This window comes from Lissotriton vulgaris, chromosome 12 (assembly GCF_964263255.1).
Source record: "Lissotriton vulgaris chromosome 12, aLisVul1.2, whole genome shotgun sequence".
Classification (NCBI taxonomy): Eukaryota; Metazoa; Chordata; class Amphibia; order Caudata; family Salamandridae; genus Lissotriton; species Lissotriton vulgaris.
In genome coordinates this window covers 22,434,393-22,461,250 of record NC_141700.1, presented here as the reverse complement: position 1 = coordinate 22,461,250, position 26,858 = coordinate 22,434,393, and the positions used below count along the sequence as shown (strand labels likewise).

General features: G+C 51.4%; 1 protein-coding gene across 1 annotated transcript in view; it reads left to right on the top strand.

Annotated features, from left to right (window-relative positions):
• LOC147673095 (uncharacterized) overlaps positions 1 to 26,858 on the top strand; it is a 152,415-nt gene that overhangs the window by 78,655 nt on the left and 46,902 nt on the right. Inside the window, exon 2 of the transcript XR_015302597.1 lies at positions 22,415 to 22,486. The gene's annotated coding sequence lies outside the window, so the exon portion shown is untranslated. The remainder of the gene's footprint in view (positions 1 to 22,414; positions 22,487 to 26,858) is intronic.

The window sequence follows — 26,858 nt, the reverse complement described above, 5'->3', positions numbered from 1 at the left end:
GGGTTGTCTTTTAGGGCCGAGTTTAGCATTGCTAAGTCCACTAATTTCCAATTTTTCCTAGATGTGTCAGGAAAATCGTGTTGCGCATTGGGGGTGGGTGGGAGAGTAATGCTGAATTTTATTAGATGATGGTCCGACCAACATATTGGCGTGGTTGCGAGACATTTTAGCTCTTTAATGTTGGAGATTATAGGGTCCAGCAAGTGGCCGGCTATGTGAGTAGGTTCAGAATTGATCAAGGACAGGTTTAGCGCCTTCAAGTCGTCAAGTAAGTTTGAACAGGAGGGGATGGAGGGGTCCTCTAGGTGCAAATTTAAGTCGCCCAACAGAGAAAAATTACTTAATGTAATATAATGTGGGGTGATAAAATTAGCTAAATTTGATGCCCAATGAGAAAAATTTCCGGGGGGGCGATATATCAAAAGGCCTGACATCGTGAAATTCGGGTTCAAGGAAATTTTGAAAAGGCCCGCTTCACAGTCTGGAATAGCTACTGGTTCAAGAGTGCATTTTAGATCTCTGTTAAAAATAATTGCTATTCCTCCACCAAGCTGTTTGTTCCTGTCTATCCTGGCGATGGCGTAGTTGTCTGGGAGGGCGGTAGCAACGTCCGGTCCGGCACTGTCGTGTAGCCATGTTTCAGTTAAAAAGAGGACGCTCGGATTATTGTCAACTAGAAGGTTAAAAATGTTGTATTTATGTTTCGGTAATGAACGACAGTTGGTACTATAAAACACGTATTTTATAGGCTCTTTTTTATGCAGTAGTTTACATTTCCTATGTCTCCTGGGAGTGTCAGGGTGGGGTTGACATATTGTAGTGGTCAGTTTACAGTTAGCGCAGGAGCGTACTCCCGTTTTGTGAAGGTCAAGTGTAGTGCACCTAGGATTAAAGGTGGGGCGTAGAGCTTTCAATACCGACGATGATCTTACCAGCCTGATTTGCGCAGGGGGAGCATGCGCCTCTGCCCCTATGCATTCTTAGTAGTCCCAGTTCGGGGATGGTATGGCTTAGGTATCTGATTCTAAAAAAAGGAATCTGCGGCTAGATCTCTCTATCAGATGAACAAGTTACTTACCTTTGGTAACGATGTATCTGGTAGAGACAGGATCTAGCTGCAGATTCCTTATGTCCCTCCCATCCGCCCGCACTACAAACTATTTTTATTTTTCTTCATTCATATGGAGCCTGTATTTAGTGATATCTTCCTTGCAGATATCCTTGTTGTGTTGTTGGCTAATTGGATGTCTTCTCTAGCAATATCCTGGTTTTGTCGCAGGTTATTTCCTGGTTCAATTCTGCATACTCATCGGTTCAGTACAATGGTACCTTTGGTAGGTGACTCCCTCTTAAAGGGTCAGGTGAACATTGCTGTCCTGTTTTCTGTCCTGAGCCTTTTTGTCTTGGCACACTGTCCCAATAGACAGTTTTGGTATGTGGCTCCACGTATTGGGTGCGCTCTATAGACACGAAGAAACTGACGTCAGTGCATCGGCGGAGGGGTTACATGAACTCTGCTGACATCACATCCATAGTCAACGTCCCTGCGGAGTTGCTCGACACCCTCTGCTGGCGCGCGGACGTACTGTTGGAAAAAAGTTTCTGGATCCAGTCTGGCGCCTGGGGAAGAGTATAAAGTAAGGAATCTGCGACTAGATCCTGTCTCTACTAGATATATTGTTGCTGAAGGTAATTAACTTGTTCTTTATTAGCTATGGGCTGAAAATAAATATTTAAAATTAATTTACATTTATATTTTACATCAAATATGTTTAATAATCTTTTGAGAATGATACACTTTATTAGTTTTCTTATACTTTGCTTATAGCTTCCCATAGAGAAATATCTGCCACGGCGGGGGAGATCTCCAACTACTTGGGCAAAGTTACAAGTAGTAACTTTACACTCATAAATCCTGTTGTGAAAGGCACCACCCCCAATTTGAGGCAGTCAAGACGTGTGTCTACATCAAGGCATTCAGGGCCGGACTGGGAACATGAACCGGCCCTGGCAAAGTGCTCGGCCGGCCCCCTCCCCCCTCCGGTAGGAGGAGGAGGTGCGACCGCGCAATGTGCCAGGGCTGGTTTTCGGACGTTTTTGTTACAGGGCCGTTTTTGCAGCCTAACGGCCCTGTAACAAAAACGGCCCCCAGGGGGCCAAAACCGGCACCCAACCATGCGGCCCACTGGGGGATTGCCCGGTGCCCGCAACGGCCAGTCCGGGCCTGAAGGCATTAGTCTACAGCCAGAAATAATGAATGGCAAAAAACTGTAGACTTACACCTGGGTGTAGTAATAAATATACAAATGAGTAAATATACACGTATACTTACCTTTGTTAATAGGCACCACTGTTCTGAATTGCATCCTGTGGGTGGAGCTTAGTCGAAATACTGCTTTGACCTGAAGGGTCTGCTTTTTATTGCAAAGAAGAGTTTCAATAAGTGCAAATATCACAGGGAGCCTTTGTTCTCACAGGTGATTTGGCTCTTGCAACCTTTTGGTGTGGGTGTAAGGATACCCAGACCTTGGTGTTCCACCCGGGTATGTTGTTGGTTAGAGGGTTTGATTGTGTAATTGTTTTTTTTCCTGTTCCCTATAATTGCACAGTTAATTTTCAAAATATATACAATGCCATGTCCTGCTTCATAGGATTTACATTAGGTATGTGAATTACCACTTGGTCCAATAGCTTAGAAACGTAGCACAGTTTGTTTTTTAGTTAAAAGTGTTTTGTTTTGAAATATAACAGCTAGAAAAAATATTTTTTTTCAAATAGCACCAGATAATTCACAGATGAAGCCTTTGTTTTTGTTCAGAGTTCTCTCGAAATGTATAGGCGGTTGCCAGTTCTTATCGCTGCAATGTGCTCTGTGCTTCTGTGCCTGTTGCGTTTTTCTGCCAGCGTTAATTTGCCTGATCAGCTGTCTCTCCCTCTCTCTCTCTCTCTCTCTCTCTCTCTCTCTCTCTCTCTCTCTCTCCACTGCTACGTCGGACTCATTGCCATGGCACCAACTAATTGTTTCTTTTTTCATCTTCTTGTTTCTGCTAGTGGAAAGCACTGAATGTTTCTGCACGTGCTGTAAGTGTCGTTACACTTGCAAAGTTGCTGGAAACAAACCGTGTTATCTTCAGCATAACACTTACTCACCAACATCTCGAAGCACTGATTTCTTTTTTTTATAATTATTTTTATTGGGGTTTTTACAATACAAAATGTGACAAAAACATAGAAGTATGACACGCGGACGATCTCGCCGGGGCACTCTTCCTCGTCATTTGGAGAAGTGTGGCTCACCGATTAGAGCGGCAGACCCTGAGGCAGAGGTCTGGCCCGACGCGGCAGGGTCTTGGGTCAATGTCCGCGGATTCGATAATTCTCGCCTCGGTGCCTACTCTAATCATGGGTCCCACTCTGCAACTCTGGGCTATAGCTTGCTTAATCTCCACAATGGCCCCGAAAGCGCTGGGATGCCTGGCTTCACCTTGGAGGTGCCCAGTTGGGGGCATCTCACAGGGAAAGCCAGGAAGGTATCCACAGCGGTATACAGCGCCAAGATACCTTCTAGGTGATATTGCGCTTTACAAGTATACACACATGACCACGAACATTTGGCTCTCGATTACAGCTTGTACGTTAGGTGCCTATATGGGCTTGCTCCTATGCCCCTCTGAGTTTCAAACATAAAACATATACTTAAAAGAGGTTGTTCTTGGTACCCTATTTCGATACATTAAACATAAAACATGTAGCTGATGGCTCTTAGTTTTGTGGGTGTCCGTCCCCTTCAGGTGTGATGGTTTGAGTCTACTGGCCACCTGAGCTACCTGCATACACCATCTCTTTCTGCTCTTTGTTGTTTATGGTGGTTCGTATGGGTCTAAGAACTTATCCATGGTCCAAGTGTGACACACAGAGTGCACCCGTGTCCCTGCAGCAAGCCCAGCAGACAAATAATCGGTTTCACTCGCAGGTGCACGTAATGCTGACAAATTGCACTGAATGAATAATGACAGTTCCAGGTGTATGCACCTAAAGCACTCATTAAAAAAACCTTGTGCTGCAATTAACTGTGCTGTCTTCGTAAGCAGGAGTCAGCAGGTGGCCAGTTCATGTAGAAGAACAAGGTGTGGGCATATTGAAGAGGTTACGTCGTAAAGTACCCCACCAGGACCGGTATCCTCTCTGCTCGGCCCGCTCTCTCGGACTGTGCACCCCTCCAGGCTCCCACCAACATCCCCTCACATGACACACTGCTCAGCAGGGAACAGAGAACCTATGGAGCGCATGCCTTACAACCTACAGCAGATCACCACACGTTGAGAATACCAATAGGTTTGGCTTATAAAGGAAGATGAAAGCCAGACCTATTGACTCTGCCATTGTGTATTTCTTTTATGGGCTGCGACTACTGCCTGCTTGTAGGGAGGCCTGCCAGGCATGCTTTCAGTCTTTACTGTCAAACTAGCGTGGGTATGGCGAAAGAACTAGTCTGTGAGGGGTGTGAGATTTCCTCTAGTGTGTGGCTGCTCTTCTGCGAGGGCTGTGAGAGTGCTTCTAGTGTGTGACTGTGAGTCTGCGAGGGCTGTGAGAGTGCCTCTAGAGTGTGACTGTGAGTCTGCGAGGGCTGTGAGAGTGCCTCTAGAGTGTGACTACTCTTCTGCGAGGGCTGTGAGAGTGCTTCTAATGTGTGACTGTGAGTCTGCAAGGGCTGTGAGAGTGCCTCTAGAGTGTGACTGTGAGTCTGCAAGGGCTGTGAGAGTGCCTCTAGAGTGTGACTGTGAGTCTGCGAGGGCTGTGAGAGTGCCTCTAGAGTGTGACTACTCTTCTGCGAGGGCTGTGAGAGTGCTTCTAGTGTGTGACTGTGAGTCTGCAAGGGCTGTGAGAGTGCCTCTAGAGTGTGACTACTCTTCTGGGCTGTGAGAGTGCCTCTAGAGTGTGACTATGAGTATGTGAGGGCTGTGAGAGTGCCTCTAGAGTGTGACTACTCTTCTGCGAGGGCTGTGAGAGTGCCTCTAGAGTGTGACTACTCTTCTGCGAGGGCTGTGAGAGTGCCTCTAGAGTGTAACCGTGAGTCTGCGAGGGCTGTGAGAGTGCCTCTAGTGTGTGACTGTGAGTCTGCGAGGGCTGTGAGAGTGCCTCTAGAGTGTGACTACTCTTCTGCGAGGGCTGTGAGAGTGCCTCTAGAGTGTGAGTACTCTTCTGCGAGGGCTGTGAGAGTGCCTCTAGAGTGTGACTACTCTTCTGCGAGGGCTGTGAGAGTGCCTCTAGAGTGTGACTATGAGTATGTGAGGGCTGTGAGAGTGCCTCTAGAGTGTGACTGCTCTTCTGCGAGGGCTGTGAGAGTGCCTCTAGAGTGTGACTACTCTTCTGCGAGGGCTGTGAGAGTGCCTCTAGTGTGTGACTATGAGTTTGTGAGGGCTGTGAGAGTGCCTCTAGAGTGTGACTACTCTTCTGCGAGGGCTGTGAGAGTGCTTCTAGTGTGTGACTGTGAGTCTGCAAGGGCTGCGAGAGTGCCTCTAGAGTGTGACTGTGAGTCTGCGAGGGCTGTGAGAGGGCCTCTAGAGTGTGACTGTGAGTCTGCGAGGGCTGTGAGAGTGCCTCTAGAGTGTGACTATGAGTTTGTGAGGGCTGTGAGAGTGCCTCTAGAGTGTGACTGTGAGTCTGCAAGGGCTGTGAGAGTGCCTCTAGAGTGTGACTGGGAGTCTGTGAGGGCAGTGAGAGTGCCTCTAGAGTGTGACTGTGAGTCTGCGAGGGCTGTGAGAGTGCCTCTAGAGTGTGACTATGAGTTTGTGAGGGCTGTGAGAGTGCCTCTAGAGTGTGACTACTCTTCTGCGAGGGCTGTGAGAGTGCTTCTAGTGTGTGACTGTGAGTCTGCGAGGGCTGTGAGAGTGCCTCTAGTGTGTGACTGTGAGTCTGCGAGGGCTGTGAGAGTGCCTCTAGTGTGTGACTGGGAGTCTGTGAGGGCTGTGAGAGTGCCTCTAGTGTGTGACTGTGAGTCTGCGAGGGCTGTGAGAGTGCCTCTAGAGTGTGACTATGAGTTTGTGAGGGCTGTGAGAGTGCCTCTAGAGTGTAACCGTGAGTCTGCGAGGGCTGTGAGAGTGCCTCTAGTGTGTGACTGTGAGTCTGCGAGGGCTGTGAGAGTGCCTCTAGTGTGTGACTATGAGTTTGTGAGGGCTGTGAGAGTGCCTCTAGAGTGTGACTATGAGTTTGTGTGGGCTGTGAGAGTGCCTCTAGAGTGTGACTATGAGTTTGTGAGGGCTGTGAGAGTGCCTCTAGAGTGTGACTATGAGTATGTGAGGGCTGTGAGAGTGCCTCTAGAGTGTGACTACTCTTCTGCAAGGGCTGTGAGAGTGCCTCTAGAGTGTGACTGTGAGTTTGTGAGAGCTGTGAGAGTGCCTCTAGTGTGTGACTATGAGTATGTGAGGGCTGTGAGAGTGCCTCTAGAGTGTGACTACTCTTCTGCGAGGGCTGTGAGAGTGCCTCTAGAGTGTGACTATAAGTATGTGAGGGCTGTGAGAGTGCCTCTAGAGTGTGACTACTCTTCTGCAAGGGCTGTGCGAGTGCCTCTAGAGTGTGACTATGAGTATGTGAGGGCTGTGAGAGTGCCTCTAGAGTGTGACTACTCTTCTGCGAGGGCTGCGAGAGTGCCTCTAGAGTGTGACTATGAGTATGTGAGGGCTGTGAGAGTGCCTCTAGAGTGTGACTACTCTTCTGCGAGGGCTGTGAGAGTGCCTCTAGAGTGTGACTACTCTTCTGCGAGGGCTGTGAGAGTGCCTCTAGAGTGTGACTATGAGTATGTGAGGGCTGTGAGAGTGCCTCTAGAGTGTGACTACTCTTCTGCGAGGGCTGTGAGAGTGCTTCTAGAGTGTGACTGTGAGTTTGAGAGAGCTGTGAGAGTGCCTCTAGTGTGTGACTATGAGTATGTGAGGGCTGTGACAGTGCCTCTAGAGTGTGACTGTGAGTTTGTGAGAGCTGTGAGAGTGCCTCTAGTGTGTGACTATGAGTATGTGAGAGCTGTGAGAGTGCCTCTAGAGTGTGACTGTGAGTTTGTGAGAGCTGTGAGAGTGCCTCTAGTGTGTGACTATAAGTATGTGAGGGCTGTGAGAGTGCCTCTAGAGTGTGACTACTCTTCTGCGAGGGCTGTGAGAGTGCCTCTAGAGTGTGACTATGAGTATGTGAGGGCTGTGAGAGTGCCTCTAGAGTGTGACTACTCGTCTGCGAGGGCTGTGAGAGTGCCTCTAGAGTGTGACTGTGAGTTTGTGAGAGCTGTGAGAGTGCCTCTAGTGTGTGACTATGAGTATGTGAGGGCTGTGAGAGTGCCTCTAGAGTGTGACTACTCTTCTGCGAGGGCTGTGAGAGTGCCTCTAGAGTGTGACTATGAGTATGTGAGGGCTGTGAGAGTGCCTCTAGAGTGTGACTACTCTTCTGCAAGGGCTGTGAGAGTGCCTCTAGAGTGTGACTATGAGTATGTGAGGGCTGTGAGAGTGCCTCTAGAGTGTGACTACTCTTCTGCGAGGGCTGTGAGAGTGCCTCTAGAGTGTGACTATGAGTATGTGAGGGCTGTGAGAGTGCCTCTAGAGTGTGACTACTCTTCTGCGAGGGCTGTGAGAGTGCTTCTAGTGTGTGACTGTGAGTCTGTGAGGGCTGTGACAGTGCCTCTAGTGTGTGACTATGAGTATGTGAGGGCTGTGAGAGTGCCTCTAGAGTATAACTACTCTTCTGCGAGGGCTGGGAGAGTGCCTCTAGAGTGTGACTATGAGTATGTGAGGGCTGTGAGAGTGCCTCTAGAGTGTGACTACTCTTCTGCGAGGGCTGTGAGAATGCAGTCGGTAGCACGAGACTGCTAGTGTGCAAGAAGTGTAAGATTGTGTCTGCTAGTGTGTGATTGGTACTCTGGGAGGGGTGCTTTCAGTAGTCTGTGACTACTCTTCTGTGAGGGCTGTGAGAGTGCTTCTAGTGTGTGACTGTGAGTCTGCAAGGGCTGTGAGAGTGCTTCTAGTGTGTGACTGTGAGTCTGTGAGGGCTGTGACAGTGCCTCTAGTGTGTGACTATGAGTATGTGAGGGCTGTGAGAGTGACTCTAGAGTGTGACTACTCTTCTGCGAGGGCTGTGAGAATGCAGTCGGTAGCACGAGACTGCTAGTGTGCAAGAAGTGTAAGATTGTGTCTGCTAGTGTGTGATTGGTACTCTGGGAGGGGTGCTTTCAGTAGTCTGTGACTACTCTTCTGCGAGGGCTGTGAGAGTGCTTCTAGTGTGTGACTGTGAGTCTGAGAGGGCTGTGACAGTGCCTCTAGTGTGTGACTATGAGTATGTGAGTGTTAGACGGGACCTGGAAGGTCGGCCGAGGACAAGGGGAGAGGCTTCCGGGGAGAGCCGTCTCCTAGCGATCGTACAGACAAGTAACTTCCCCCCACAGATGGACACCACACAAAGATAGGGTTTACGCTCTTTATATGCAGTTCTTGAAGTAAGGTAATACGGTACAGCGAGATCAGGATACGAGGATCCTCTCAATTCTAGTCTCTGGCAGGGAAAGGGGGTAGCGGGACAGTCTTGTTACCAATCTGGTATTGAGATGGAATGATGGTAGCTCACAATCCTCGAGCTCGGCGTTCTGGAGGGTCGGGCCGCGGCAGCGCCAGCAGGTCCCGACGAAGATGGTGGTTGCAAGGGGGGCCGCGGCAGCGCCAGCAGGTCCCGACGAGGATGTAGGTTGCAAAGGGCCGCGGCAGCGCCAGCAGGTCCCTACGAGGATGAAGGTTGCAGAAGGCCGCGGCAGCGCCAGCAGGTCCCGACGAGGATGTAGGTTGCAAAGGGCCGCGGCAGCGCCAGCAGGTCCCTACGAGGATGAAGGTTGCAGAAGGCCGCGGCAGCGCCAGCAGGCAGGACGACAGTTCACAAGGCAGGGCTGTGGCAGCGCCAGCAGTCCGTCAAGGATGAGTTCTTCACAGTGTCTCTCGACTCCAGGATACAACTGCCTTCCTGCTCTGGAGCTGCCTCAGTTATAGGTCTGGCGCCCTTTGATGTCCGGACCCTCGCACTTGGAGGTCGGGAGGTCCGGGATGAGGGAGTCCAGACACCCAGCAGGGGGGTGGAGCCAGCGCCCGGGGAGGCTGGGGGCGATCGGCACCTGGCGGGGGAGAGCCATCGACACTCCTCTCTCCCATTGACCTGCCAAGTGGTCCGTTCACCTCCTGGGTGGATGGTGGTGCCGGGATGTCGGGGCCTGGCCAGGCCCAGGGTTGGGGTCGAGCTGAGGCCACGCGGCCTCGTGGTGCAGGGTCCAAGATGGCGGCTGGGCCCGGGCAATGGTGCTGACGGTGGCCCGGGCCAGTGATACAGAGATGTTCGGGGGCAGGCGTCCCGTAGGGGACGGGTTGCGGGTTGCTTCTGGGGGTAGCACCTGGAGAGCCGATGTCCGGGCTCTGTCATGCGGGGAGGGAGCGAGCCCTTCCTGGGGCCTGTCCAACATGCGTCCCCCCCAGCTGAAGGCGGGGAGAGTCACCCATCCTCTTGGGGACTCTCCTCGTCGAGGCGGAAAAAGCGTGACAGGCCATCCGCGTTGGCGTGGTCTTGGCCAGGGCGATGCTCCACAGTGAAGTCCATCCCCTGCAGGGAGATGGACCATCGCAACAGTTTGGGATTCTCCCCCCGCATCTGCATTAACCATTGCAGGGGGCGATGATCTGTTTGTACCCGAAAGTGGGTACCGAAGAGGTATGGTCGGAGCTTCTTGAGGGCCCATACTACTGCAAAGGCCTCCCGCTCGATGGTACTCCAGCGCTGTTCCCGGGCCAGCAGGCGTCGGCTGATGAAGGCCACTGGTTGGTCGACTCCCTCGGGGTTCAGTTGGGAGAGGACGGCCCCAATGCCATGGTCTGAGGCATCAGTCTGGACGATGAACTCACGGCTGTAGTCGGGGGCCTGGAGCACAGGGGCGGTGCACATGGCGGCCTTCAGCTTCTCGAAGGCCGCTTGACAGTCTGGGGTCCAGTTGACTGTTTTTGGGTGTTTCTTGGATGTGAGTTCCGTGAGGGGCCCCACAATGCTGCCATAGTCCTTCACAAACCGCCGGTAGTATCCGGTGAGCCCCAAGAAGGCTCGGACCTCGGTTTGGGTGACGGGGGGCTGCCAGGACTGGATGGCAGCAATCTTAAGCTGGAGAGGGGCCACCAGACCGCTCCCCACTTGGTGCCCGAGGTAGGTCACGGACCCCTGGCCAATTTGGCACTTGCTGGGCTTGATTGTGAGGCCGGCTCGTTGAAGGGCCTGCAGGACCTCTCGGAGGTGGTGGAGGTGGTCTGACCAGTGGCGGCTGTATACCGCGATATCGTCCAGGTAGGCGGCGCTGAATTCTTCGAGGCCCGCCAATACCTGGTTCACAAGTCTTTGAAAAGTGGCTGGAGCGTTTTTCATGCCGAATGGCATCACTTTGAAATGGTAGTGTCCATCCGGGGTGGAGAAAGCGGATCGTTCTTGGGCCCTGGGGGTGAGGCCGATCTGCCAGTAGCCCGCTGTCAGGTCGAAGATGCTTAGGTAGCGGGCAGCCCCCATGCGGTCAACCAGTTCATCTGCTCGGGGGATGGGATGAGCGTCGGTTCGGGTGACAGCGTTCAGACCCCGATAGTCGACGCAGAATCGGAGCTCGGGGGTGATGCCCGGGGCAGCCGCTTTGGGGACCAGTACGACCGGGCTGGCCCAGGGGCTGTCTGAGGGCTCGATGACTCCGAGTGTGAGCATTTTGGCGACTTCTTCTTGGATGCAGGCGCGCACCCGATCTGGTACTCGGTACGCCCGGTGTCGGATAGGGGGACTGTCCCCAGTGTCCACGTCGTGAAGGCACCAGCGGGTGACCCCGGGGTGAGGGAAAACAGGTTTGCAAATTACAGCAGGAGGGCCCGACAGTCTTGGCGCTGCTCCGGGGTCAGGGCATCGGAGAGTCGGACCCCGTCCACCGAACCATCTTTTTCACGGGTCCTCAGTAGGTCAGGGAGGGGCTCGGAGTCTTCTTCCGCCCCACTGTCTGTAGCCATCAGTAGGCTGAGCTCCGAGTGCACGAAGTGTGGTTTGAGTCTGTTGGCGTGGAGGACCCGGAGGGGGTTCCGGGGGGATTCCATGTCGATGAGATAGGTGACAGGGCCCTTGCGTTCGACCACCTTGAAGGGTCCTGTCCATTTGTCTTGCAAGGCACAAGGCTCGATGGGGGACATCACCCATACCTGCTGACCAGGCTCGAACTCGATGGAGGAGGCATGTTGATCGTACCATTTCTTCATGTCCTCCTGACTGGCCTCAAGATTGGCTTTAGCGATCTCCCTGAATCGCCTGGTCTGATTGCGGAGGGTCAGGAGGTACTTATAGACGTCTGGAGGGGTTTTCAGGGGGGCCATTTCCCATTCTTCTTTAACTAGGCTGAGGGGCCCTCGGACAGGGTGTCCGTACAGGAGCTCGAAGGGGCTGAAGCCGAGGGACTTCTGGGGGACTTCTCGGTAGGCGAAGAGGAGGCACGGGAGTAGCACGTCCCACTGGCGGCGCAGGGGTTCCTCCAGCCCCATGATCATCCCCTTGAGAGTGCGGTTGAACCGCTCGACCAGTCCGTTTCCTTGCGGGTGATAGGAGGTTGTGAATTGGTAGGTGACTCCGCACTGCTGCCAGAGGGACTTCATATATTTGGAAATAAAGTTCGTGCCCCTGTCGCTGACGTCCTCCCGGGGGAAGCCCACTCGAGAGAAGATCCCCATCAAGGCTCGGCCTACCACTGGTGCTGTCACAGTTCGAAGGGGAACGGCCTCGGGATAGCGGGTGGCGTGGTCCACCAGGACCAGGATGAATCGGTGCCCTTGTGCTGTTCGGGGGTCCAGGGGCCCCACAATGTCTATTCCCACCCTTTCGAAAGGGGTGGTGACGACGGGGAATGGTTGCAGGGGTGCCTTGAGTTTTCGGCTGCTCTTTCCGCTGGCCTGGCAGGTGGGGCAGGCCCGGCAGTGGTTGGAGACGTCATTTCGCATCTTTGGCCAGTAAAAGTGGGTTACCAGGCGGTTGTAGGTTTTGTCTTGCCCCAGGTGCCCAGCCAGGGGGACATCGTGTGCCAAGTTCAAAAGGAAGTCTCTGAAGCGGAGGGGCACCACCAGCACCCGACTGGCCCCCAATTCCGCGATTCTTTGCTAGCTGTACAGTAGGTCATTGTCCCAATAGATCCAGTGGGCCCCTGCGGTGTCTCCCGCGCTCTGGGCGAGGGCTTGCTGTCGGAGTCCCTCGAGGGAGGGACAGGTCTTTTGCTCCTGCCGGAATTGTTCCTGCGTGGGCCCCCCCTCTTGACGCCACTGAGCCAGGTCTGGTAGGTCTTGGGGCTGAGCGGGCCCTTCCTGTGTTTGTTCTGGGGGGTCAGTATGGACGGTGTCTTCCTCTGGAGTGATCGGGGGAGGAGGTGCTGGCCATTCTGGTTCTTCGGGTCTGGGGATGGCGCGGGCGGCCATGGACCGGGTTGTTACGCACGCCCAGTCCGGGAGGCCCAACATCCCCAGGTGCTCTCTTCTTTCAACGGCCGCCCACGGGGAACTCTCGAGATCGTTCCCAGGAGGCAGTCCACGGGGGCATCATCGCGGACAGTCACTTTTAGCATGCCGGACACTCCTCCCCATTCGAAGGGGACGCAGGCCATCCGACACAGGCTCTCAGAATTGTCGGCCGATCGGACGGGGCAGAGAACGTTTGGCAGGATTTGTTCTGGGGTCACCAGGTGACAGCGGACAGCCGTCACACTGGCCCCCGTGTCACGCAGGGCTTCGGCCTTGCGCCCATTTATGTTCACCCACTGGCTGTATTTTCTGGTGTTGGCGGGTGGTGGGACCCGCGGGATCATGTCTCTTCCCCCTAGGCAAGCTAGGACCATGGCGGCAGGTTCCCACTCGGGCTGCTCCTGCTCGTATTCTTCATGTTCTTCGGAGATTTGCTCTTCTCCTAGGGCGGCGGCAGCGACCTGGCGGGGCCCGGGAGTCTGGTTCTTTGGGCAGTTCGGGTCGCTGGCATAGTGGCCGATGCGCTGGCACCGGTGGCAAGTAACGTTGGCTCGGAACCCTGGGCGCATCGGGGGGTTTCCCCGACCGGCCGGGGGCGGGGTGGTGTTGGTGGGAGCTGCCGGGACGGCATCTCTGCCCCGGCCCTGGCCTCCTCCTCCTCCTCGGGGGCGATGGTGACCTTGGTTGGTTCTGTTCTGTTCGTTTGGCCCACTCCGGGCCACTCGGGTGCTTTCCCATCGGTCAGCCTCAGCGGCGAGCTGCCGCGGTTCAGTCAATTTACTGTCGAGGAGGTGCTGCCTGAGCTCGACAAAGCAGTTGTTGGAGAGGTGCTCCCACACAATGAGGTTGAAGAGTTGCTCGTAAGTCGTTACGTGGCTCCCCTTTATCCATCCCTCGAAGGCTCGGCTGAAATAGTTCACATATTCTACCCAAGTCGTACCCGGGATCCGTGTGCAGTCGCGGAACCTCTGGCGGTACATCTCGGGCGTGAGCCCATATCGAGTGAGGAGAGGGGCCTTCATGTGGTCATAGGACGTCATCTGATGGTCCGGGAGCTGAAGCAGGGCATCGCGGCCTTCATTGACGAACCTCCCCCATAGACCGGCTCCCCAGTCACTTCGATCGATCCGGTGGGAGGTCATGGCGATCTCGAAGGCCTTGAACCACTGTTGTATGTCATCGTTCCGATAATATTCTCGGACGACATCTTTAGGGATGTGGACCTTTGGTTCTGTAGCGCCTAGGGTGCGCGGTTGCTCGGGTACCCCCAGTTCCTTGTTCTGTTTCCGCATTTCTATCTCTGCGAGTTTGCGCTCGTGTTCGTATGCCAGTCTTTTCTCTTCGAGTTCTCTTTGTCTTTGTTTTTCTTCCCGCTCTTCTCGGAGCCGTAAGTGTTCTAAGTTTATCTTCTGTTCTGCCAGTTTCAGCTCTCCGTCCAACTTGAGCAGTGCCAACTCTAATTCGTGGAGTCTGCATTTTTCTCGTTCCTTGATCTCTTCCCGGGAGAGACCCGCTCTTCTTTCTTTGGTCGGAGTGGTGTTTGTCTCTGGTGCTTCGACGTTTTGGTGCCGGGGTCTGGCGGTTTCTGCCCAAGATTCTAGGGCGTGTTTGAAGTCCTCTTTCGTGCTCAGACCGGTGGTAGCAATGCCTAGTTCTATGCAAAATTGTTTTAGCTCTCGATGGCTGTACTCTTCTAGTTTTTCCATCTGGAATTTCTCTGTGGATCCGCTCTCTTTGGTTGTCATTGTGGTTTAGTCGTGGGGTGAGTTACTCTCTGTACGATTACGCGTTGGTTCGGATCGCGCCGCTGGCCACCAATGTTAGACGGGACCTGGAAGGTCGGCCGAGGACAAGGGGAGAGGCTTCCGGGGAGAGCCGTCTCCTAGCGATCGTACAGACAAGTAACTTCCCCCCACAGATGGACACCACACAAAGATAGGGTTTACGCTCTTTATATGCAGTTCTTGAAGTAAGGTAATACGGTACAGTGAGATCAGGATACGAGGATCCTCTCAATTCTAGTCTCTGGCAGGGAAAGGGGGTAGCGGGACAGTCTTGTTACCAATCTGGTATTGAGATGGAATGATGGTAGCTCACAATCCTCGAGCTCGGCGTTCTGGAGGGTCGGGCCGCGGCAGCGCCAGCAGGTCCCGACAAAGATGGTGGTTGCAAGGGGGGCCGCGGCAGCGCCAGCAGGTCCCGACGAGGATGTAGGTTGCAAAGGGCCGCGGCAGCGCCAGCAGGTCCCTACGAGGATGAAGGTTGCAGAAGGCCGCGGCAGCGCCAGCAGGCAGGACGACAGTTCACAAGGCAGGGCTGTGGCAGCGCCAGCAGTCCGTCAAGGATGAGTTCTTCACAGTGTCTCTCGACTCCAGGATACAACTGCCTTCCTGCTCTGGAGCTGCCTCAGTTATAGGTCTGGCGCCCTTTGATGTCCGGACCCTCGCACTTGGAGGTCGGGAGGTCCGGGATGAGGGAGTCCAGACACCCAGCAGGGGGGTGGAGCCAGCGCCCGGGGAGGCTGGGGGCGATCGGCACCTGGCAGGGGAGAGCCATCGACACTCCTCTCTCCCATTGACCTGCCAAGTGGTCCGTTCACCTCCTGGGTGGATGGTGGTGCCGGGATGTCGGGGCCTGGCCAGGCCCAGGGTTGGGGTCGAGCTGAGGCCACGCGGCCTCGTGGTGCAGGGTCCAAGATGGCGGCTGGGCCCGGGCAATGGTGCTGACGGTGGCCCGGGCCAGTGATACAGAGATGTTCGGGGGCAGGCGTCCCGTAGGGGACGGGTTGCGGGTTGCTTCTGGGGGTAACACCTGGAGAGCCGATGTCCGGGCTCTGTCATGCGGGGAGGGAGCGAGCCCTTCCTGGGGCCTGTCCAACAGTGAGGGCTGTGAGAGTGCCTCTAGAGTGTGACTACTCTTCTGCGAGGGCTGTGAGAATGCAGTCGGTAGCACGAGACTGCTAGTGTGCAAGAAGTGTAAAATTGTGTCTGCTAGTGTGTGACTGGTACTCTGGGAGGGGTGCTTTCAGTAGTCTGTGACTACTCTTCTGCGAGGGCAGTGAGAGTGCCTCTAGTGTGTGACTGGGAGTCTGTGAGGGCTGCGAGAGTGCTTCTAGAGTGTGACTGTGAGTCTGCGAGGGCTGTGAGAGTGCTTCTAGAGTATGACTGTGAGTCTGTGAGGGCTGTCCATATTTAGGTTGGCTTGTTTCCCCTCCATAAGGGCTTTAGCAGCCCTTCTTGAGTTTTTAGATCTCGCAGACCTAACACTGGAGCGCGCATGCGCACCTCGCTCTGCGAGGCTTATTGTGATTGATACACTTTTAGAAGGGGACTTGCAGACCCGCCCATGATTCCTATTAGCTTGCATCATAGTGCATGGTAAACAGTGGCTTCTCATTGTAAAGGAGGCTTCTTAGTCCCTCCTGGTTACCGCCCTGTCTCCTTTTGGCCCTGCCCACACGGACTGGATCTTTTATTGGCGGCGTTACACGGGATGCTTTAATTAGTGTGCGAGCACTATTTTCTTTACTAAAGAATGTGGGAGAATGGCAGCACTTTCATTTGCAGCGTGCCCACAAAGTACTCACTGGACAATGGTGGGCGCTACTTCCATGCGGAACTCGCAATGCGTGCTTTCACTTTAATAGTGGCCAACACCCGCCCCCGTCACCCAGCACTCGCGGGACATTGGCAGCCTTATTTGTATACAGAGTGCACAATGCGCACTTTCACTTTAATAGTGGCTGGCTGCTATAGTGTCTTTGCAGTGCCTTAGGTGGGGGGGGTGGCTACATGAGGCATGCGAAGAGCGGGTGCATCGAGCTTTAGCTACATCATAGGGAGCACAACCATGCAGGACATGCTAGGTACATAGGTGTTTTGTGTGCTTTGAAGGAATATCTTTGCAGAGAGCCCCAGTGGTATGGTAAGGGAGCGTGGCAGGCTACACAGAACAGGTCAGGAAAGGGGGGGGTGTGCGTGAAGGGGGCGTGGCCAGCAGGCTTGCCAAAAAGGCTAAAAGTGAATGGGGCTGAGCTATGGAGGCAGCAGGTGTGGCTGAAAGGTGCAGGGCCGGCCTGCTTTCAAGCTGCGCTGCCAAAAATGCGAATTTCATCCCTCGGTGCAGCGTCTGGCGCAGGACGAGCCATGGTCGGAGGAAGGGGTACGGACTGCATTTTGGGGAGCACAGCTGTTGGCAGAGGCGAAAAACCGAGGACAAGCTGAACATGCTAATCCGGCGCTGCCTCCTAGGCAGTTTGCAGCTCTTCCTCCTCTGTCAGATGGGTGAGTGATTTTCAGATGAATGAATCCTATATTGTAACAAAGACGCCCTGCTGAGGACGGTACCTCAAATCAGCGGTGCTCAGTCCTGTTTTATATATATGACCAGCAAGCGAGAGGTGTATCGCTGTCGCATGTGCATTTGTGTGTAATACAATGAGCCTGTACAGCCATGTGATATGTATTGCACTGTATTATCTTGTAATGGTACTTATATAGCGCTTACTACTCCAGACGAGGCGTTGAAGCTCTTTACACAGGGCAGTACGCTGCTCCAGGCCCCAATTCATTGTATGCATGTTCCTCGAGTCTGGGATGCACATATAGGTTTGTAAATGTATGTGCAGCATGGGGCATAAGTAGTATATTGAGTCCTCTGTGCACAGAAGTTCGGGTGGAGAAGTGTGGCTCAGGGGTTAGAGGCAGCAGACCCGGAAGCTGAGATCGGTCCTGGACCAGGGTTCAATTCCCCGCCTCGGCGGTCTTGGGCTCAAAGATTCCACGGACTCGATAATTCTCGTTCCGGTGCCTACTCGACTCACGGGTTCACACTCTGCGACTCTGGGCAATAGCTTGCTTAATCTCCACTACGGCCCCTCGCTGCGGGATGCCTGGCTTTCACCTTGTGGATACCCTGCTGGGGTTATCTCACAGGGGAATACCAGGACGGGTTCCCAAGGCAAGCGCCTTGATGCCTTCGGGTGATAGGTGCGCTATATAAATCGCAATACATTTACATTTACATTTACACAGTCATGCGTATGTGTACATGTGCTGTTCAGTCGCGGTGCACCGCTGTGGGATATTTATATGTGGGCATTGAATTTACGGTGCACACAAGTGGGATGTGTAGTACAATAAGTCCGCTGTGCACGTGTGTGCATGCGCTGTTAGCTCGCAGTGCACCTCTGTGGGCTTATGTTCATAAATACAGAAGGTGCACTCTGTTAGAAGTCAAACAAGCATTGGCATAGCCAATAGGTCTCACATTTGGGACCTTATAATTGTTTAGCCATGCAACAGTTGGTGTTGTTGCACCAAGGATATTCTGCTGCATAACTAAATACTTATAGGGTCCAAAAAGCGAGACCTATTGGCTATGCCAATGCTTGTTTGTTTTTTATTGCTGTTTTGTTTCAGTTGCCAGATCTACAATAGCTGGACATGGTTTTTGTTAACAGTTCTTTGCATCAAATGAACTTGTTTTCATTGCTCTGAATGTTGTTTCCATACTGATTGTAGGAAGCAGTCATTCCCGGGGGTGTGGGGGCTGCCTAACTGTGCGCATGCGCCAAACTTTGCAAATGAGAAAAAGCCTAGTGCCGGCGCAATTTACAAGTGTGGAGTGAGTGAGCCCCAGGTAGCATGGCTCACTCACACAGGAGTTCATGCACTACACCTGCATACTCAGCATGGTTTAAGGAAACTCAACCCACTCCCTCTCAGGCATCGAACACATATTTACCAAGAAACTCTGACGGCTGGTGGTGTGTGTGCCTGGTGAAAGCGTGCACTGACGGCTGGTGGTGTGTGTGCCTGGTGAAAGCGTGCACTGACGGCTGGTGGTGTGTGTGTCTGGTGAAAGCTTGCACTGACGGCTGGTGGTGTGTATGCCTGGTGAAAGTTTGCACTGATGGCTGGTGGTGTGTGACTGGTGGAAGCATGCACCGACGGCTGGTAGTGTGTGACGACTGGTGGTGTGTGTGCCTGGTGGAAGTGTGCACTGACGGCTGGTGGTGTGTGTGTCTGGTGGATGCGTGCACTGATGGCTGGTGGTATGTGTGCCTGGTAGAAGCGTGCACTGACGGCTGGTGTGTGTGTGTCTGGTGAAAGCGTGCACTGACGGCTGGTGGTGTGTGTGCCCAGTGAAAGTTTGCACTGACGACTGGTGGTGTGTGTGCCTGGTGAAAGCGTGCACTGTCGGCTGGTGGTGTGTGTGCCCAGTGAAAGTTTGCAATGACGACTGGTGGTGTCTGTGCCTGGTGAAAGCGTGCACTGACAGCTGGTGGTGTGTGCCTGGTGAAAGTGTGCACTCACCATTGGTGGTGTTTGTGCCTGATGGAAGCGTGCACTGATGGCTGGTGGTGTGTGTGCCTGGTGGAAGCGTGCACTGACGGCTGGTGGTGTGTGTGTGCCTGGTGGAAGCGTGCACTGACGGCTGGTGGTGTGTGTGCTCGGTGAAAGCATGCACTGACGGCTGGTGGTGAGTGTGCCCGGTGGAAGCATGCACTGCCGGCTGGTGGTGTGTGTGCCTGGTGGAAGCGTGCACTGACGGCTGGTGGTGTGTGTGCCTGGTGAAAGCGTGCACTGACGGCTGGTGGTGTGTGTGCCTGGTGAAAGCGTGCACCGCCGGCTGGTGGTGTGTGTGTGCCTGGTGAAAGCGTGCACTGACGGCTGGTGGTGTGTTTCCCTGGTGGGAGCGTGCAATGATGGCTGGTAGTGTGTGACAGCTGGTAGTGTGTGTGCCTCGTGAAAGTGTGCACTGACGGCTGGTGGTGTGTGTACCTGGTGGAAGCGTACACTGACGGCTGATGGTGTGTGTGCTTGGTGGAAGCAGGGGCATTCACAGTGATAGAACACACAAATTAAACTAACGAAGAGGGAGGGGGAGAAGGGAGGGGGAGTGAGAGCAGTGGAGCATTCACAGGATAGAAGACACAAATGAAACTGACAAAGAGGGAGGGGGAAAAGGGAGGGTGGAGTGCGAGCAGAGGAGCATGATTCACAGCTAGAAGACACAAATGAAGCTGGCCAGGGGGGAAGGGGAAAAGGGAGAGGGGTAGTGCAAGCAGAGGAGCCTGATCACAGCAATAAAAACACAGATGGCAGCTGTGCACGTGCACAAGCTTGTGAACGCAAGCTGTCGGCCAGCAAAAGCCTCTGGTGGCACTTTTAAAAGCCACTTACTAAATGTCTCGAAGAGGCAGCGCATGCGCTGTCTCAGGCGAGACCTAAAAATCAGGCCAATGTACTCCAAAATGTCTTCCTTTATTAAGACAATCGTAAGAACGGGCACACAGCCAACGCGTTTCGTTTCTCAGTTGCCAGGGGGAACTTCGTCAGGGCTTGAAACTATTAGAGATTAATGCATGTATAGTATCTAGACAATTGTATACGTATCATAACGTGATCAACATCACATCAGATCAGCAATATTCATATGATAAAGAATCTCAAATAAAGACGGCACAAGGTTTGTGATATCGGAAATATGAGAAATTCACACGAGTCCCATGGCAGGCTCACTTTCCAAGGAGCATTAAAATAACAGTATCTTAATGTGCGGTCTCAAATAAAGACGGCACAAGGTTCGTGGTATCGAATATATACGAAGTTCACACGAGTCATGACAGGCTCACTATCCAAGGAGCAATCACACTAATGGTTCCTAATGTGCAGTCTTTATGAAGCGAAGAGTACAGAAAACGGCATGCCAACCGGCGCCCATTCTCTCATTCTATGCTCAGGAGGTCTTCCTCTGGCCTCCCATGAACAGCTCCACAGCATCTTCTAACAGCCACTCTTGACCCTCATGGTACTGAGGCAGAGCAGTCCAAGCCAAACCCCGAGAAGGGGCGTGGGCTAGAAGTCTGCAACTCCACAGAAGACTTTAAAGGCCCAACAGTATAACCGAAAGTTTGGCAGGGCCCTTCCACCCCTATTTAAAGCACAGGTTGATTTCTTCCACGCGAATCTGTGCCCCTCCATAGATAAACACATTGCACATATCTTTGGCATTCTGTATCTCACACTAATCTAAACAAAGGAGGATAAACTGAGAAATAAAACCATATTTCAGAAGAAGGGACGTCTTCATCCAGTTGATCCTCCCTATAAAATGAGCGGATACCCTCTCATCTCTTAGGCAGTTCTCTGACTTCATCCGTCACTATTTTTTAATTCATCTGAGTCAGCAATCCTACTTTGGGACCAGCAGTGACTCCAAGGGATCTAATCTTCTGCCTGAAAGTGGGTATTAAACAACAGTTTCTGATTATGTATCAGTTGCCTCATCGCCAGGGATTGATACAATATTTGTTTATTTTCCCTCTTTTTGGGGAGATTCGTCTCTGGACAGCTTGTAAACTCAGCAAGGTTATGGCATGGAGCACTCCCTATTCTCAAATCCCCTTATAGTCAATGTCGCTGTCGCGGAAGTTTCCCTGGCTCTGCCTGATAAAGGTTCTACATGAATATCAATTAATGAGGGAGAAAGTGAACATCTCTGCCTCATTCCTCGCTCTATGGAAATCTTTTACGTAAGCTAATTTTTAACCAATCACTTTGCTGGTGGCTCTTGACAGCCCATTGGGATTGATTTGATTATTCTTGGGCCAAATCAGAGGTTAATTTGAGACGGTGGCTGCAGGTCCCTCTGTCTTTGGAGACGTGCTCTTATTTTAACTCAACAGATTTTGACCCAGAGCGAGACAGAGAATAACAAAAAAAGAGGAGGAAGCGAAAGAGGGAAAACAGTGTCAAAGGTAGAAAGCAGGGATGAAAAACAGTGAGATAAAGAGGCAGGACGTGTTTGGTGGTGGGTATTGAGGCATGAGGTGGAATCACCACTGCTCAGCCTTGGAGCACGGCACGCCAGCCTTCACCAGCCCGGACGCGGGGTCTCGGACAAAGATCTCTGAAGAACCTACCTTACATAAAGCCAATTTACAGCAGAACGATGAGAGTTTTGGGCATTTCAACTTCGGTAGGACTCCCCGGTACCCCTGCATTTCTGAGGGACCGGCTCAGTCCTCGCCTGATCACTGCAGACCCGAACAGAGTTTGTGACCTAAGGGAAGAAACTCTCTCTAGCGAAGCCTTAGTAGAGAGAACTGGCTACAGTCAGACCAGATTCAAGAATTATCACTCAGTCAATGGTTGTGGATATAAAAATATAGGAGTGGGTGCACAGCCTCTGTTCGTTTGTTATCAAAAATATCAAGGAGGAGCCAGAAAGAAGGAGTCACAAAATGCAGTTCTTAAATGGTAAAGAGTGTCTGCTGGGGCCCAGAGACATGCTCAGAAAACTCTAGCCATCCCTATTCAAGGTTCTCAGTGCCAAACACAAGGGCTGTCATTTTGATTCAATGCCATTCTTCCTCCACACACCACTAGACGCTTTCTGGCCCTTTAGCTCTCGCCTTTAGGTTCCTTTTTCACCCATGTATTCTCCCTTTATCCCTGTTTTTCCTTCTTTCTCTTTGTCAATCTCGCCTTTGTGTTTTTTCTCTCTTTCTCTGGATCAATGAGATATGATGAAAATTAAGTATCAGTTCCCAAAAATGAGTGCCAGTGGGCCCCACCAGCAACCACCGGCCCAAATTAAGCACTGCCAAAATGGAATTTACAGTTGATGAAAAATAAGTGTCAGTCCTCAAAAATGAGTGCCAGTGGGCCCCACCAGCAACCACCGGCCCAAATTAAGCACTGCCAAAATGGAAGTTACAGCTGGTGAAAGCAGATGAAAGGAAACCGGGCAAGGTGAGTACCAGCTACAAGGAGAGTCTGCGGGAGCTGCGAGGAACTAGGTTACAGCATGAATTTATTGTACTTATGCATTACACTTTTAATTCTGTTGCACTAAAATGGCATCACTGTTTTATGATTTTACAGACTCTGCAGCCTACTGTGTGGCTTTGGGATCGTTTTGGGACAATTAACATGATCTTGCAAAAGGAAATTCAGGTAGGTGTCACCCTAATTATATCTGGGTACAAGAGAACTATGCAGTGATGAGTAAAAGGCAGAGCAACTTGCTTTTCTACCTTCTGGTGTTGGCTAGAAAGTGTATTTGTAAAAATAGATGTAAAAGGAATGTAAAAGAATGTCTGAGAGAAGCGCAGAGGGTTGCCCTCCTTGATAAACATCTGCAACATAAGGGAGATATTTGGGTATTTTATCATGCGTCAGCTAACGAAGACTGTGTCGAAGATGTCCAGTAATTAAAAAATATGCACAGAGTAATCTGAAGGACCGGATTTTAGAACTCAGCGGCGTCAGGGAGAACGCCTGATGCCTTCGAGTTCCCCTGTCTTGGCAAACAGAGACACGGGATACTTCTTGATGACGTCAAAGACCAAAGTTTATTGGCTGCAACCAGGAACAGAGATCTACGAAGCACAACACGGGTGGTTCGCTAGAGACTGCACAAATTCAATGAGCGGAGAATGGTCTTTTATGCCAAAAATCAAGTCTCAGGCAACATTCAGAATTAGCATCGAGTTCATACAAATTGACCAATGACAGTGTGACAATTTAAAAGTAGCGTACGACGACAATCCCACTTTCAGTTGTCCAGCCCACCAGAAATGACCAAGCACATTCCATGTTTCTTGTCGGATCAGGCCGGACAAACCCATCATAAAACCCTCAACCCAAATCAGTGATTATGTCGTAAAGGAAAGGCAGAAACAGATTGGAAGTGAGATAGAAAGGTGGGAGCAGTGTACCATAAACTCGGGCACGTACTACTCTTTGATCTTTATCTGACCAGCTGCTTAACAAGGAACTGGCTCAGCGAGGTCAGCCTCGGGCAAGGAGTCAGTTCGGCCAGGTCACTCAGAAGTCAGCTAAGGCATACGTGTCTCAAGGACTTGTTCGGCCGCAGTCAGGGCCTATGTGAGGGCAACCACTCAAAATGGCTGCCGTACACAAAATGGAACCCGAAGGTTCAAACAAAATCCTCAAATACATAGTGTTCTCATTGATCGATTCATGCGAAAACACTTAGACACTCTACACTCTACATTTGCGGTCTGCTGACACCAAAATCGTCCATTTCCGACGACCTTAATTGTACGGGTTCGGAACCATCGAACTTCACCCACGAACCACGGAACTACAGACCCTCCTTTTTCCCTTACATAGGCAACAGACCCAAACCCATGTCAATCTGAATCCGGATCTATATTCATCAGATCATCGATATGTTGCTGTAGCACCATCCTATTACTTAGTACCTCTCTCTAGACAGGTCTCTTTGCACACGCAGTAGCACAAAGGCCACAAATTGCAGGAGCACACTGTACACAGAGACAGAACAGGAAAAGGATAGCTAAGACCATCCCAATGACCATCAGAATCTTCCAACCCCAAGTGGATATCAATCCCCATAACCATCCCATTAACGACCAATCTCCTTTGTCCAAATGGACAGAATCGGAGATCTTATGTAGCTTGGAAATGGCCTGGAAAACTGATGGAGCGTTGTCTATTATGAAAATGCAGCAGCTCGATTGAATCAGTTTACAAACTCCACCTCGATCTGCTAGTATAACATCAAGGGCAACTCTATTTTGGAGTGTCATAAGTCTATCCGACAGGAGCTCAGCAGTCAAGTTACTAAGGGCACCAGCAGTTTCGACTATGGTGGACTCAACCACTCTCGTCAACTGGCGAATATTCCTGCTATTAGCCATCGGTCCCCAAAACGGCAGAAAACCCTTAAAGAAATCTCCCAACTCTTGCCCTGCAGTGTCTTCCTGACTAAAGACACCTCTAGCAACTCTTGTCTTATGGTAATCTGCCGCAGCTGTAAAAGTGGGAGGTAACAGCAAAGAAACAAAACATGTGCCCGAAAAATCAGGGGGCAACCATGTATACGCTTTGTCATAGCAAACAAAGTAGGTACCCTTAGCAGCTAAAAATGCTGGGGAAGACTGAGACGTAAATACGTAAGTATCAGTACAAACGCTCTTCCCTAACTGAGCTCTCGGATTCTTGCCATTACCCTGCAGACAATAGCGACCCTGATGGGGCACTATCCAAATCGGTGGAGAACTTTTCGCTCGCTGGTTAACACTCAGACTAACTCCATATCCAGTAATATCCCAACCACTATAGGGTTGCTTCTCATCTATCGGAATAGTTTCAACGGCATTAGTCCCTTTAACCATGTCGACTATGCCTCTTGCAACAGCACTATTCTTCGGGTTATCCTTCGGTGAGCGTAAGGGGTAAACACTGTGGGCATAGATAAACATCGTTCTGTAAGCCCAAATCGAACCATTTAAACTAAAGGGCAAAACTAAATACGGAATACCCTTATCAGTCGTATGGGGCATTAGACCACAGATCCAACAATTTGTTGTGTTCATCATTAACTGGTGTTGGTGCAAAAGTTGAATAAAGGAATTATTAGCAAATTCCAATCATCTAACTACCTCATGTTCAGGCAAAGGGTGAAAAGAATGAGAAGAAATAGTAGGTGGATGTGTAGGTTGCACAGTGGGAACAAACGTTACTTTGAAAGAGAATGTCACATAACCAATTATGAATGTCATCAAACTCAATAGCAAAAATACACACGGTATCAAAAAACGTTTCTTTGAGATTAGTTTACATATCTTCTTTCTAAAAATCATTGTCCTTGCAGGTCTCTCCAACTCGAAGAAATCCATCCTAAACTAAATATGCTGCTCGCGATGGTAGGGTGTTTCTGCTAAGGAATGCCTCTGTCAACCCAGGGCAACTCCCATAGGCCAACCAGAACCCTCGACCTAGTGTCTCAGGCTTGCACTCCAAAGACTTTCGGCAACCGCGACCCTGCAGCTGAACCCGGATGGCGGTTTGAAAAACAAAAATGAGTAGATCCTCGGTGGAGAGTTAACCTGCAAACAGAAAAAATCATAAAAACTGTATTTGTCTTTATTTATTTGTCCATGACTCTCGGTCGCAAATTATAGCGGCTTCTTCCAGGCAATTCTTGATCTTTAAATAAGAGTTCAGGCTCAGTAGTGTTCAATCGATTCAAAGGTGGCACTGCGTCCTGTAAAAGATCGTCACTTTGTCTCTCAGAGTTCGTACCAATCAGACGAGCATCGCTAAATGGCAAAAATCGTGGAACAGTGTCTGTTTCAGAGTCTGGAAGTCCCTCCTGGACCCACTTATCGTACTGTAAGGGCAAAGGTGCGCGCTTACAGTGTACTCCGTGGATCCAGTTTCGCTTGCCTCTCACTCGGACCGCAGAACATGTAGACAGGAGGACTTGGTAGGGTCCGGTCCAGCGGGGCTGATCGTTCTTGCTCCGCTGAAAGTTTCGCACGAAGACCCATGAACCAGGTTCGATAGTGTGGCCTGGATCCTCTGAAGCTTGTGGAAGGCTATTGTGAACCTGTTGGTGTAAAACACGCAATTTAGTTGTCAGTTCACGCAAGTAGTCAAGCAACACAGGATGGTCAATCTCACTAAATCTAGTTGGCCTTGGCACACCGCAAATATTAGCTGGGCGACCAAAGACCACCTCGTATGGATTCAGACCCACTCTGGAATGCACAGTCATTCTTGTGGACAGGAGTGCTAAAGGCAAAGCATCTGGCCATTGTCAACCAGTGCTCGCTTGGATTTTGGCCAATTTCAATTTAAGAGTGCCGTTATAGCACTCAACTAAACCAGCTGATTGGGGGTGATTTGCAGCATGGAATTTCTGCCGAATACCTAATCCTGTACACAGTCTCTTCATGACTTGACCCACAAATTCACTCCCATTGTCACTCCAGATAATTCTCGGCATTCCGAATCTAGGGAAAAACTCTTTTATCAGAACTTTTGCTGTGGACAAGGCAGTATTGTCCTTAAGGGGATAAGCTTCAACCCATCTAGAAAAAGAGCAAACAACCACTAAAACATATTTCAAGTTGTTGCATTTCTCCATATGGATAAAATCTAGCTGCAAAGCCTCGAACGGATACGTAGGAGGAGCAAAATGACCAGCTGGTGTTGGAGTTCCTCTACCAGGATTGTACATCAAACACACCATACAGTTCTTCACCAAGTTCTCTGCACATTTTGGAATTCCCGCATTCTGCCAAACCGGAGCCAACAACTTACAAATCCCTTTCACGCTGATATGTGCCATTCCATGAGCCATTGTAACAACCGGAAGCACATACGCGTCAGGCAACAACCATCTCTGATGCTCAGACAAATCAGTCCAACAACCATTCGAATCCAATCTACCCTTGCTTTCTCTCCATTCATTCAACTCTTTCTCAGTAGCTTCAGCTTGAATGGATTTCACACTCTCAATCGTATCTTCGCACATACTCTTCTCTGGAAC